This window comes from Phyllobates terribilis, unplaced genomic scaffold (assembly GCF_046119375.1).
Source record: "Phyllobates terribilis strain yellow unplaced genomic scaffold, ASM4611937v1 Scaffold_11__3_contigs__length_659146591, whole genome shotgun sequence".
Classification (NCBI taxonomy): domain Eukaryota; kingdom Metazoa; phylum Chordata; class Amphibia; order Anura; family Dendrobatidae; genus Phyllobates; species Phyllobates terribilis.
The window spans coordinates 613,531,185-613,545,019 of record NW_027362771.1 but is presented as its reverse complement, the minus strand read 5'-3'; positions in this window follow the sequence as shown (position 1 = coordinate 613,545,019).

Genomic DNA, 13,835 nt, shown 5'->3' with positions numbered 1-13,835 from the left:
GTATGATATATAAGGGATGGTAATGGGGTATAACCACACCCCTGATAGATGGCTGCGTTCGCTAATGTTTTCATTATAAATTATACTGAACTGAAAAGGCTAGGGTGGCTCTTGTCTCCGCTCTGTTGCTGTGTAGGAGTGCCCAATTATCTAAAATGTAAGGGATTTGAGTGGTGTTTGCCATTACAGGCTGAACCCTATGAATATTTTATCAAGTGGATCTGGTCATCCGAAACTTGTACAAGCACTGCCAACATGTTATGTCGCCCCAAGAAAGCGACATGGGGCATTATAATACTCATCAAACCAGGTAAGGTGCCACCCGACCTGCAGCCCTGTGCCCCTGCCAGTCTGCCACTGTGGGTACGAGTCACTTGTTGTCCTCGCAGATGTTTTTCTGAGAGGTGCTGCGCTTGTGTATGCAGCCGTGATCAGATCATGTCTCTGGGTCGGATGCTGCTGTAATTAGCCCTGATTAGCTGCTCGTCACCTCATTCTTATGCATGAGGCGCTAACGAGGCACTGATCCCGCTGTCTATATATAAATATCTATAGCGGCGTCTATGCCGGGGGCGAGGGAGTGAGGAGCGAGGAGCGAATGAATCGTGTGCTGGAAGTGGGATAAAATAAACTACTCTACACAGACCCATCTTTCTGTGTGTGAACAGTGGCGTGACATGTGAGCCGGAGCAGCAGATCCGAGTCTGAATCCGATGATCCCACAATTTACTATTAGTTATTGTTCCTCAGATCAAGGGTGAAACTAATGCTCCTAATGTGCTGATTGTAGCAGTGGATTTACACAGGACTGCAAATATGGACTATAAGCAGTGTAGTGATTGGTACAATTATGGGGGCACCGTGTCTGGATCTGGTTAAGGGACATAGGCTGACTCATTGCTTTCAAAGTAATGTGGCTGCCACCGTTATGGGGGCACTGTGGATGTCACTTTTATTATGGGGGCACTGTGGATGTCACTTTTATTATGGGGGCACTGTGGATGTCACTTTTATTATGGGGGCACTGTGGATGTCACTTTTATTATGGGGGCACTGTGGATATCACTGTTATTATGGGGGCACTGTGGATATCACTGTTATTATGGGAGCACTGTGGATGTCACTGTTATTATGGGGGCACTGTGGATGTCACTGTTATTATGGGGGCACTGTGGATGTCACTGTTATTATGGGGGCACTGTGGATGTCACTGTTATTATGGGGGCACTGTGGATGTCACTGTTATTATGGGGGCACTGTGGATGTCACTGTTATTATGGGGGCACTGTGGATGTCACTGTTATTATGGGGGCACTGTGGATGTCACTGTTATTATGGGGGCACTCATAGAATCATAGAATGGTAGAGTTGGAGGTTCTTGTGATCGGTGATGACGGTGACCGGATGGACTGCCCCCTCCAAAAAATGGCGCCACTCCTCAAAAGCTAACTTAATGGCCAAGAGTTCCCTATTGCCGACATCGTAATTCCTCTCAGCGGACGACAATTTTTTAGAGAAAAAGGCGCACGGATGCCACTTACCAGGGGACGAACCCTGTGACAATACTGCTCCCACCCCTACCTCGGAAGCGTCTACCTCTACAATGAATGGCTGTGACGCATCAGGTTGAATGAGTATGGGTGCCGAGGCAAAACATTTTTTCAAGGAGGAGAATGCTTGACAAGCCTTGTCAGACCACCTAGAAAAATCCGTCCCCTTTTTAGTCATGTCTGTGAGAGGCTTAACCATGGACGAGAAATTACGAATGAACTTCCGGTAATAATTAGCAAACCCCAGGAAACGTTGTAGTGCCTTAAGATTCTCAGGCAGATCCCACTCAAGAACTGCCCGCACTTTCCCAGGGTCCATACGAAAACCGGACGCTGAAACCAGGAAGCCTAAAAACTGGAGTTCCTGTACGGCGAACACACACTTTTCCCATTTGGCATACAGTTTATTATCCCGCAAGATCTGTAACACCTGCCTAACGTGCTCCTGATGAGACACCAGATCCGGCGAGTAAATTAAGATATCATCCAGATATATGACAACAAACTGTCCCACCAGGCGGCGAAAAATGTCATTAACAAAGTGTTGGAACACCGCCGGGGCATTAGTCAGACCGAATGGCATGACAAGGTTCTCATAATGCCCCTCCGGAGTGTTAAACGCCGTCTTCCACTCATCCCCCTCCTTCATCCTAATCAGATTGTACGCCCCCCTGAGATCCAACTTAGAGAACCATTTGGCGCCCACGATCTGATTAAAGAGATCGGGAATAAGTGGGAGTGGATACGGATCTCGGACCGTAATCCGATTAAGTTCACGGAAATCCAGGCAAGGGCGTAGGCCTCCATCTTTCTTCTTAACAAAGAAGAACCCCGCAGCCACCGGTGAAGATGAAGGTCTAATATGCCCCTTAGCCAGACTTTCTGAAATATAATCCTTCATGGCCTGCCTCTCAGGACCAGAAAGGTTATACAACCTAGCTTTAGGTAACTTGGCCTCAGGGAGCAGTTTTACAGAACAGTCATACTCGCGATGAGGAGGTAGTTCCTGACACCCTTTCTCCGAGAATACATCCTCAAAGTCCGCCAGAAATGGAGGTAAGACCCAAGGAGTAACCGCACCGATGACCGTGTTCATGCAGTTTTTATTACAGAATTTACTCCATTGGCTTATCTCTCTGGTTTGCCAATTAATAACCGGGTTATGCTTAGCTAACCAAGGAAGGCCCAACACTATAGGAGTGGGAAGACCCTCCAACACGTAGCAAGACAACAGTTCTTTGTGTATCGCCCCCACTTGAAGTTTTACGTCATGCACAGCTTGCAAAAAACTTCCCTGACCGAGAGGCCTGGCATCGATTGAGAATATGGGGATGGGTTTAGCCAACTCACTCAATCGCATACCTTGAACCCGGGCAAACCGAGCATCAACCAGATTAGCCCCGGCCCCACTATCCAGAAGAACTGATATCCTCTCAGTTCTCGTACCCACCACCACCTCCGCCGGTACGAGAAACTGAGACGAACCTAGGGACGAAATACCTACTCCCAGATTGCCGTCCACCACACAACCTGGGATCAACAGTTTTCCGACGACTCTTCACTCTGCAAGGGACGGGATGGACACCCCCCAATAAAATGTCCCTTTCTCCCGCAGAAGAAACACCTTCCTGTCTTATGGCGCACCACCGGTCCCCTCCCCCGAAATGATGTCCCTCCTAATTGCATAGGCTCCTCTGGACTGACCAGGGGAACCACCATATGAGGGGACCTTGTAGGAGGTGGAGTCATCACAGGGGGGTCGAGTTATCCCGCACCTCTCCCGAAGCCGTCTGTCAACGCGAATAGCCAGGGCCATAGCGGCTTCCAGTGACGCGGGAGAGTCATACTGTGCCAACACATCCTGTAATTTGTCGGATAAACCTTGACAAAACTGGCTCCTAAGAGCCGGGTCATTCCACTGGGTGTCCGTGGCCCACCTACGGAACTCCGAACAGAATTCCTCCGCCGGACGATCTCCCTGCTGGATCCTACGTAACTTAGACTCAGCAAGGGAGATCCGATCTGGGTCATCATATACGAGTCCCAGAGCAGCGAAAAACCTATCCACTGACTGGAGAGCCGGGGAGCCCGGGGGAAGAGAGAACGCCCAAGATTGTGGGTCCCCTTGTAGGAGCGAGATGACAATTCCCACCCTTTGTTCTTCACTCCCCGATGACCGAGGCCGCAGCCGAAAGTACAATTTGCATGCCTCCCGGAAAACAAAAAACTTGTCCCGCCCCCCAGTGAACCTGTCAGGGAGAGCTACTTTAGGTTCTGGTCCGGCTTGCTCCTGAGGATGCAAAACCTTGGACCTAACGTCCGCCAGCTCCATGGACAAACTCTGCAACTGCCGAGCTAGACCGGCTACTGGATCCATGGTGGCTGGAGAAAAACTAAGTGGGTCGGTGAAAATGTCACGCTGTCTCTGTATACTGGAGGTAGGGGGCCTAAGCTGACCCTAAGCTGGGGCCCTGACTAATCCCTCAACCTGGAGGTACTGTTAAAGGTACAGAGGTCCAGGCCGCCAGCGTAACCCCTACCTCCTGAGGATCCCTGCACCTAAGTAATCTAGTCCTGAGAAGGACCCCGATCACAACAAAAGAGGACAAGTAATAATATGCCCACACACAGTACTTAGACGAACGAGACAGTACAAGGGAAAAACCAAAACCACCTTGCATACAAAAACTACACAACTACAACAGAGGGAACACCAACGGGAAAGGAGATAAATGATAAAGCGAGGAAGGGAAAAAACACTCCAAATACACTTATCTCAGAAACTCCAAATACCACGATCCGCTCTGTAAGTCTGTATGAAATGCTTTCACCGACACTTCCCAAACAGACCAGCAGGCATTTGAAGGAGTCTCACTACAGCAACATTGATTGCAGCTGGGCGAGCCTGGACCTCGTCTAGCACAGAGAGAGAGAGAATTAACTCCCTCACTGCCGAAAACACAAAGCACCAAAAAGTCAGCTGCGAGAAGTCAGGCTGTGTAATCGTGACGATCTTCGTGGCGACACACCCGTGACACTGTTATTATGGGAGCACTGTGGATGTCACTGTTATTATGGAGGCACTGTGGATATCGCTGTTATTATGGGGGCACTGTGGATATCACTGTTATTATGGGAGCACTGTGGATATCACTGTTATTATGGGGGCACTGTGGATATCGCTGTTATTATGGGAGCACTGTGGATATCACTGTTATTATGGGGGCACTGTGGATATCACTGTTATTATGAGAGCACTGTGGATATCACTGTTATTATGGGAGCACTGTGGATATCACTGTTATTATGGGAGCACTGTGGATATCACTGTTATTATGGGAGCACTGTGGATGTCATTGTTATTATGGGGCACTGTGGATATCACTGTTATTATGGGAGCACTGTGGATATCACTGTTATTATGAGAGCACTGTGGACGTCACTGTTATTATGGGGGCACTGTGGATGTCACTGTTATTATGGAGCACTGTGGATGTCACTGTTATTATGGGAGCACTGTGGATGTCACTGTTATTATGGGAGCACTGTGGATGTCACTGTTATTATGGGAGCACTGTGGATATCACTGTTATTATGGGAGCACTGTGGATGTCACTGTTATTATGGGAGCACTGTGGATGTCGCTGTTATTATGGGGGCACTGTGGATGTCACTGTTATTATGGGGGCACTGTGGATGTCACTGTTATTATGGGAGCACTGTGGATGTCACTGTTATTATGGGAGCACTGTGGATATCACTGTTATTATGGGAGCACTGTGGATATCACTGTTATTATGGGAGCACTGTGGATGTCATTGTTATTATGGGGCACTGTGGATATCACTGTTATTATGGGAGCACTGTGGATATCACTGTTATTATGAGAGCACTGTGGATGTCACTGTTATTATGGGGGCACTGTGGATGTCACTGTTATTATGGGGGCACTGTGGATGTCACTGTTATTATGGGAGCACTGTGGATATCACTGTTATTATGGGAGCACTGTGGATGTCACTGTTATTATGGGAGCACTGTGGATATCACTGTTATTATGGGAGCACTGTGGATGTCACTGTTATTATGGGAGCACTGTGGATGTCACTGTTATTATGGGAGCACTGTGGATATCACTGTTATTATGGGGGCACTGTGGATGTCACTGTTATTATGGGGGCACTGTGGATGTCACTGTTATTATGGGAGCACTGTGGATGTCACTGTTATTATGGGGGCACTGTGGATGTCACTGTTATTATGGGAGCACTGTGGATGTCACTGTTATTATGGGGGCACTGTGGATGTCACTGTTATTATAGGGGCACTGTGGATATCACTGTTATTATGGGAGCACTGTGGATATCACTGTAATTATGGGAGCACTGTGGATATCGCTGTTATTATGGGGGCACTGTGGATATCACTGTTATTATGGGAGCACTGTGGATGTCACTGTTATTATGGGAGCACTGTGGATATCACTGTTATTATGGGAGCACTGTGGTTGTCACTGTTATTATGGGAGCACTGTGGATATCACTGTTATTATGGGAGCACTGTGGATATCACTGTTATTATGGGGGCACTGTGGATGTCACTGTTATTATGTGAGCACTGTGGATGTCACTGTTATTATGGGGGCACTGTGGATATCACTGTTATTATGGGAGCACTGTGGATATCGCTGTTATTATGGGGGCACTGTGGATGTCTCTGTTATTATAGGAGCACTGTGGATATCACTGTTATTATGGGAGCACTGTGGTTGTCACTGTTATTATGGGGGCACTGTGGATGTCACTGTTATTATGGGGGCACTGTGGATGTCTCTTATTATAGGAGCACTGTGGATGTCGCTGTTATTATGGGAGCACTGTGGATGTCACTGTTATTATGGGGGCACTGTGGATGTCACTGTTATTATGGGAGCACTGTGGATGTCACTGTTATTATGGGGGCACTGTGGATGTCACTGTTATTATGGGAGCACTGTGGATATCACTGTTATTATAGGGGCACTGTGGATATCACTGTTATTATGGGAGCACTGTGGATGTCACTGTTATTATGGAGGCACTGTGGATATCACTGTTATTATGGGGGCACTGTGGATATCACTGTTATTATGGGAGCACTGTGGATATCACTGTTATTATGGGAGCACTGTGGATGTCACTGTTATTATGGGAGCACTGTGGATGTCACTGTTATTATGGGGGCACTGTGGATATCGCTGTTATTATGGGAGCACTGTGGATATCGCTGTTATTATGGGAGCACTGTGGATATCACTGTTATTATAGGGGCACTGTGGATGTCACTGTTATTATGGGGGCACTGTGGATATCACTGTTATTATGGGAGCACTGTGGATGTCACTGTTATTATGGGAGCACTGTGGTTGTCACTGTTATTATGGGGGCACTGTGGATATCACTGTTATTATGGGAGCACTGTGGATATCGCTGTTATTATGGGAGCACTGTGGATATCACTGTTATTATGGGGGCACTGTGGATATCGCTGTTATTATGGGAGCACTGTGGATATCGCTGTTATTATGGGAGCACTGTGGATATCACTGTTATTATAGGGGCACTGTGGATGTCACTGTTATTATTATGGGAGCACTGTGGATATCGCTGTTATTATGGGAGCAATGTGGATATCGCTGTTATTATGGGGGCACTGTGGATGTCACTGTTATTATTATGGGAGCACTGTGGATATCGCTGTTATTATGGGAGCAATGTGGATATCGCTGTTATTATGGGAGCACTGTGGATATCACTGTTATTATGGGGGCACTGTGGATGTCACTGTTATTATGGGGGCACTGTGGATATCACTGTTATTATGGGGGCACTGTGGATATCACTGTTATTATGGGGGCACTGTGGATGTCACTGTTATTATGGGAGCACTGTGGATGTCACTGTTATTATGGGGGCACTGTGGATGTCACTGTTATTATGGGAGCACTGTGGATATCACTGTTATTATGGGGGCACTGTGGATGTCACTGTTATTATGGGAGCACTGTGGATGTCACTGTTATTATGGGGGCACTGTGGATGTCACTGTTATTATGGGAGCACTGTGGATATCACTGTTATTATGGGGGCACTGTGGATATCACTGTTATTATGGGGGCACTGTGGATGTCGCTGTTATTATGGGAGCACTGTGGATATCACTGTTATTATGGGAGCACTGTGGATGTCACTGTTATTATGGGAGCACTGTGGATATCACTGTTATTATGGGAGCACTGTGGATATCACTGTTATTATGGGGGCACTGTGGATATCACTGTTATTATGGGGGCACTGTGGATGTCACTGTTATTATGGGAGCACTGTGGATATCACTGTTATTATGGGAGCACTGTGGATATCACTGTTATTATGGGAGCACTGTGGATGTCACTGTTATTATGGGAGCACTGTGGATATCACTGTTATTATGGGGGCACTGTGGATGTCACTGTTATTATGGGGGCACTGTGGATGTCACTGTTATTATGGGAGCACTGTGGATATCACTGTTATTATGGGAGCACTGTGGATGTCACTGTTATTATGGGGGCACTGTGGATGTCACTGTCATGGGAGCACTGTGGATGTCACTGTTATTATGGGAGCACTGTGGATGTCACTGTTATTATGGGGGCACTGTGGATGTCACTGTTATGGGGCACTGTGGATGTCACTGTTATTATGGGAGCACTGTGGATATCACTGTTATTATGGGAGCACTGTGGATGTCACTGTTATTATGGGGGCACTGTGGATGTCACTGTTATTATGGGAGCACTGTGGATGTCACTGTTATTATGGGAGCACTGTGGATGTCACTGTTATTATGGGAGCACTGTGGATGTCACTGTTATTATGGGGGCACTGTGGATGTCACTGTTATGGGGCACTGTGGATGTCACTGTTATTATGGGAGCACTGTGGATGTCACTGTTATTATGGGAGCACTGTGGATGTCACTGTTATTATGGGAGCACTGTGGATGTCACTGTTATTATGGGAGCACTGTGGATGTCACTGTTATTATGGGAGCACTGTGGATATCACTGTTATTATGGGGGCACTGTGGATGTCACTGTTATTATGGGGGCACTGTGGATGTCACTGTTATTATGGGAGCACTGTGGATATCACTGTTATTATGGGAGCACTGTGGATGTCACTGTTATTATGGGGGCACTGTGGATGTCACTGTTATTATGGGAGCACTGTGGATGTCACTGTTATTATGGAGGCACTGTGGATGTCACTGTTATGGGAGCACTGTGGATGTCACTGTTATTATGGGGGCACTGTGGATATCACTGTTATTATGGGAGCACTGTGGATATCACTGTTATTATAGGGGCACTGTGGATGTCACTGTTATTATGGGAGCACTGTGGATATCACTGTTATTATAGGGGCACTGTGGATGTCACTGTTATTATGGGAGCACTGTGGATATCACTGTTATTATGGGAGCACTGTGGATGTCACTGTTATTATGGGAGCACTGTGGATATCACTGTTATTATAGGGGCACTGTGGATGTCACTGTTATTATGGGAGCACTGTGGATGTCACTGTTATTATGGGAGCACTGTGGATATCACTGTTATTATGGGAGCACGGTGGATGTCACTGTTATTATAGGGGCACTGTGGATGTCACTGTTATTATGGGAGCACTGTGGATATCGCTGTTATTATGGGAGCACTGTGGATGTCACTGTTATTATGGGGGCACTGTGGATATCACTGTTATTATGGGAGCACTGTGGATATCACTGTTATTATGGGAGCACTGTGGATATCACTGTTATTATGGGGGCACTGTGGATGTCACTGTTATTATGGGAGCACTGTGGATATCACTGTTATTATGGGGGCACTGTGGATATCACTGTTATTATGGGAGCACTGTGGATATCACTGTTATTATGGGAGCACTGTGGATATCACTGTTATTATGGGGGCACTGTGGATATCACTGTTATTATGGGGGCACTGTGGATATCACTGTTATTATGGGAGCACTGTGGATGTCACTGTTATTATGGGAGCACTGTGGATGTCACTGTTATTATGGGAGCACTGTGGATGTCACTGTTATTATGGGAGCACTGTGGATGTCACTGTTATTATGGGAGCACTGTGGATGTCACTGTTATTATGGGGGCACTGTGGATATCACTGTTATTATAGGGGCACTGTGGATATCACTGTTATTATGGGAGCACTGTGGATATCACTTATTATGTGGGCACTGTGGATATCACTGTTATTATGGGAGCACTGTGGATATCACTGTTATTATGTGGGCACTGTGGATATCACTGTTATTATGGGGGCACTGTGGATGTTACTGTTATTATGGGAGCACTGTGGATATCACTGTTATTATGGGAGCACTGTGGGTGTCACTGTTATTATGGGAGCACTGTGGATGTCACTGTTATTATGGGAGCACTGTGGATGTCACTGTTATTATGGGAGTGACGCGCCCCCTGGGACATATTCCTTTTTGAGGGGAATACCCGGCACCGGATCAGATGGGGGGGTTGTAGTCTCCGAGCGGCTGTGACCCGGTCCCGTGCCCAGGGCGTCAAGCTCAGTGTTATGTGGCAGTCCTTACTGATGTTATTAAAGTTCGTTGTGTCGACTACGCCACCCGTTGTGATGCGGTCACTGTGGCCGCCGCTGCTGCAGGGTCCGCTGAGGCTGATGGTGGGTGCGCAGCTTGGTGGGATAACCCCCAACGGGAGGGGTATAGCCTCAGAGGGGACAGGCGCAGAGGATGGGGGTTGTGGTGGTGCGGTGCAGCCGGTAATGATGACAGACTCGGGTTGTGCAGTTAAGGGTCTTTACTTACTGCAGATGTTCCTGGTCACTCTAGCTCCAAGTGACCTCCCGAGCCGTGCTGCGTCCACCAGGTCCTGGATCCAGCCAACCCCCAAACAAGTCCGGAGCGTGGCCCTGAGCTCTCCCTCTGTCCTTTCTTCAGCCGTCCCCACCAGTGATTCACCTAAATCCAGCTCCCTCGGGCCTTCTGTTGGGCAACCTTTGGCCTCAGGTTCCCTGACCCTCCATGTGGTGTGCCTTCAGGGTGAATGTAGTGGGTGACCGTGACAGACACTGCCCACGGTCTCCGGTCTCTGGCTGGGGAATGTCTTTGCCCCCACCAGCTTGGGTTCCGGTACCCTTCTGCTGACTCCTCACCCGGTGTTCTTATTTGGGTTCTTGGGTCCCTTCTTTGTCCCCCTCTGGGTCTTTCTGCACTCCACTCTCTCTCCAGGGCTGTTGTTTCTTTCTCTCTCTTGCTGCAGGCTTGTCCTCTGCATCTGACTTCCTCTCTGCGTCTGACCCTGATCTTTGATGGTGCCCACCTTATATACACCCTCTATGTGTGAGCTCAGGTGACCAGCACCCAATGAGCTCCTATCACTACCCAGACTGCTCCCCCTATCTGCCCCTACACTACATGGGATGTTCCTCCCCCCTCCCACTCCAGCCAGGAACAGGCTCGGTCGCACCTGCACATTTCTAAGTGGGAGTGCCGTCGGCCTGCTCCTCTGGAATGGGATGTATGTAGTGCATGCAGTCTATCTGAGCTCAGTTCCACACTCCTTCCTTACCCGGGAGTGGAATATCACACCTCTGGGTTGAGGTGCAATACCCCTGTAGCAGCCGAATCCTCAGGGTGCTACATTCCCCCCTGGTAAATCACAGCACGTCCTCGGGCTGCAAGACATAAAACACCAAAACATACAAATTTTTATAAACATGTAAAACACATAAAACATATATATATAAAACTTTCTCGTCGTCTTTTTCTTTCTTCCTCCTCTGGTCACCGTGCAACTCGTGACCAGGTAAAGTGCGACAGTCTTTTGAAAAACAGTTTCTCATATAAAACCGGTAGGGGGCGCTTTAGGAAGCGCAACTATGTACAGGGAAATTTTGGCCGTTCTCAGTCCCCGGCCAGGTAAAGGGAAAGGGATGGCTGCTCACAGTCCTCAGCCTGGTATGGAAGGGGTCACACAGGTAAACAGTTCACTGGTCCCAACGGGGACTACTTTAAAGCAGCCACGGTTACTTGGGTACCCCGACGGGTAACTATATACAGTCCTTTGTACTATTTCAGTCATAGTACCTTCTAGCCTTGAACCCGTCCGGGTCTTCTGGCTCCTCCTCCCTACACCGCAACTCCTCCTCCGTCAGGCGGTGCACGTGGAGGGCATAAGGTCCCTTGGCACACTTGTGCCGGGTGAACGTTACCTCATCACCGACGTAGAGGTCACGGCCTTTGTGACCCTCTGGCAGGTGGGACTCGACGTCCCGTCGAGTAACGAAGACGTCACCCATGGTGTTCCGGTCCCTTATGAAGCCCCACCCATGCTGCGCATTAAACTTTATTACCGTCCCGATGGTACGGGGACGATCTGCTGCACGGGGGTTCCTTCTGGTCCGACTCTTTTGCTCCGCGCTGCGGGTCTGGGCCCATTGCTCTCTGGCCCGCCTCTCCTCCCGCTCTCTCTTGAACTCTGCCAGCTGTTGACGGCAACACTCGGTACGCTCTGCTGCAGCTGCCCGAGTCTCTCCGGTGAACCCCATCAAATCTTCTCCCGTGGGGTCCCACACGAACTGGGCTTCCTCGAGTGGAGGCGAGACCCGAGTCACGGGCTTCGGAGCCGGGATTAGGGGCTCACACAAGGGCCCCAACTTCTTTTGTCGCTCCAGTTCCAAGAATTCTTTGGGCCAGATGAAAGGCCGCCCGTCCGGCCACGTTAGCTGGCTGAAGGGGTCCTCTCCCAGATATGGCACCCTTGGTGTTGCGGGTGCGGGCGCGATGGTGGGGGCACCCAGGTTGCCCAGGCCTTGCGGCCAGGCCGGGGGCATCTGGAAGGTAAATGGAACTGTTAGGACGGCGGCGCCCTGGGCTACCTGGCCTTGCGACCAGGCCGGAGGCTCCGCGGAGGTAGATGGCTCTGCTGGGGATGCGGCGCCCGGAAACGCTAGGCCCTGCGACCAGGCCGGAGGCTCCTCCTCCTTCGCCACGCTCCGGGTCACGACGCGTGACGTCACCGGGGTCGCGACGGCGGCTTCCGGTCGGGGCCTAGTCGGTGGCGGTGTCATGGCGGTCTCGGGTACGGCCGGGGGACCTTCGGGCTCTGCGACGGGGAGCTGGGGCAGGTAAGCGGTCTTCCGGTATGGGGTATAGGCGTCCCCCTTACCTGCTGCCATGCGTCTCGCTCCCTCTTCTGCGCCGTCTCCGGCCTTGGGTCCTCCCGCGTCATCCGCAGAGGCAGTCGATGTCTTCTTCCAAGGGAGCGGGCTCCGTGGACGGGTTCCAGCTTGCTGGGCCATCTCCCGGCCCCACTCCGCCAGGATCTCCCTCTGCACTCGGGCCATCCTTCCCGCGAGGCCCTCCAGGGCACTCCGCGCGCACTCCCGATCTCGGGGAAGTTGCGCCAGGATCTCCGCTAAGCCTAGCGGGGTTGTTGACTCCAGCAGGCTCCTGACCATCGGGTCGGTGCTGCTCTGCTCTCCTCCTTCTTCCTCCAGCAGGCTCCTGGCCAGCGGGCCGGTGCTGCTCTGCTGCCGCTCCATTCCCGGGTCTACTCTTTCTCTCCTCGACTCCGGGTGCTCTCGCTCTAGACACCTTGCCTCCGGGTGCGCTCGTTCTAGACTGCTCCAAGCGACACCCATCTTTGCTCTTTTCTTTCGTCTCCTCCCACTTCGAGGGCGGTCCCGGGGCAACTCGGTGACTGTCAGCTCCAGGGGGAGTTCTTTCACGCTGACAGACACCTCCAGCATCACAGTCTCTGTTGGTGGGGGCGGTTTCCACTTTTGGCGCCATTTTCTGTCCCGGCCCACGATGGGAGGTGGCCTCTTGCTCTCCTTTGGCACGCCCATAATGGCGTCCGCTGCTCTTCCAAGGCGGGAAATCTGCGGTTTTGGCGGGAATCGCTTCCCAGTGGCGGGAAACTCTGCAGATGGCGGGAACAAGCTGGAAATGGCGGACAATCGGCGGGAAACGACTGGTGATGGAGTCCGATGGCGTGGACCCTCCGGAACCGGCAGGAGTCTTCTTTCTGAGGTAAACTTGCACTTTTCTTCAGGCACGCAGTACCCGGGTGTTGCGGGCACGTAATCCTGCCGACTACGCCAAAGTTGACGCGCCCCCTGGGACATATTCCTTTTTGAGGGGAATACCCGGCACCGGATCAGATGGGGGGGTTGTAGTCTCCGAGCGGCTGTGA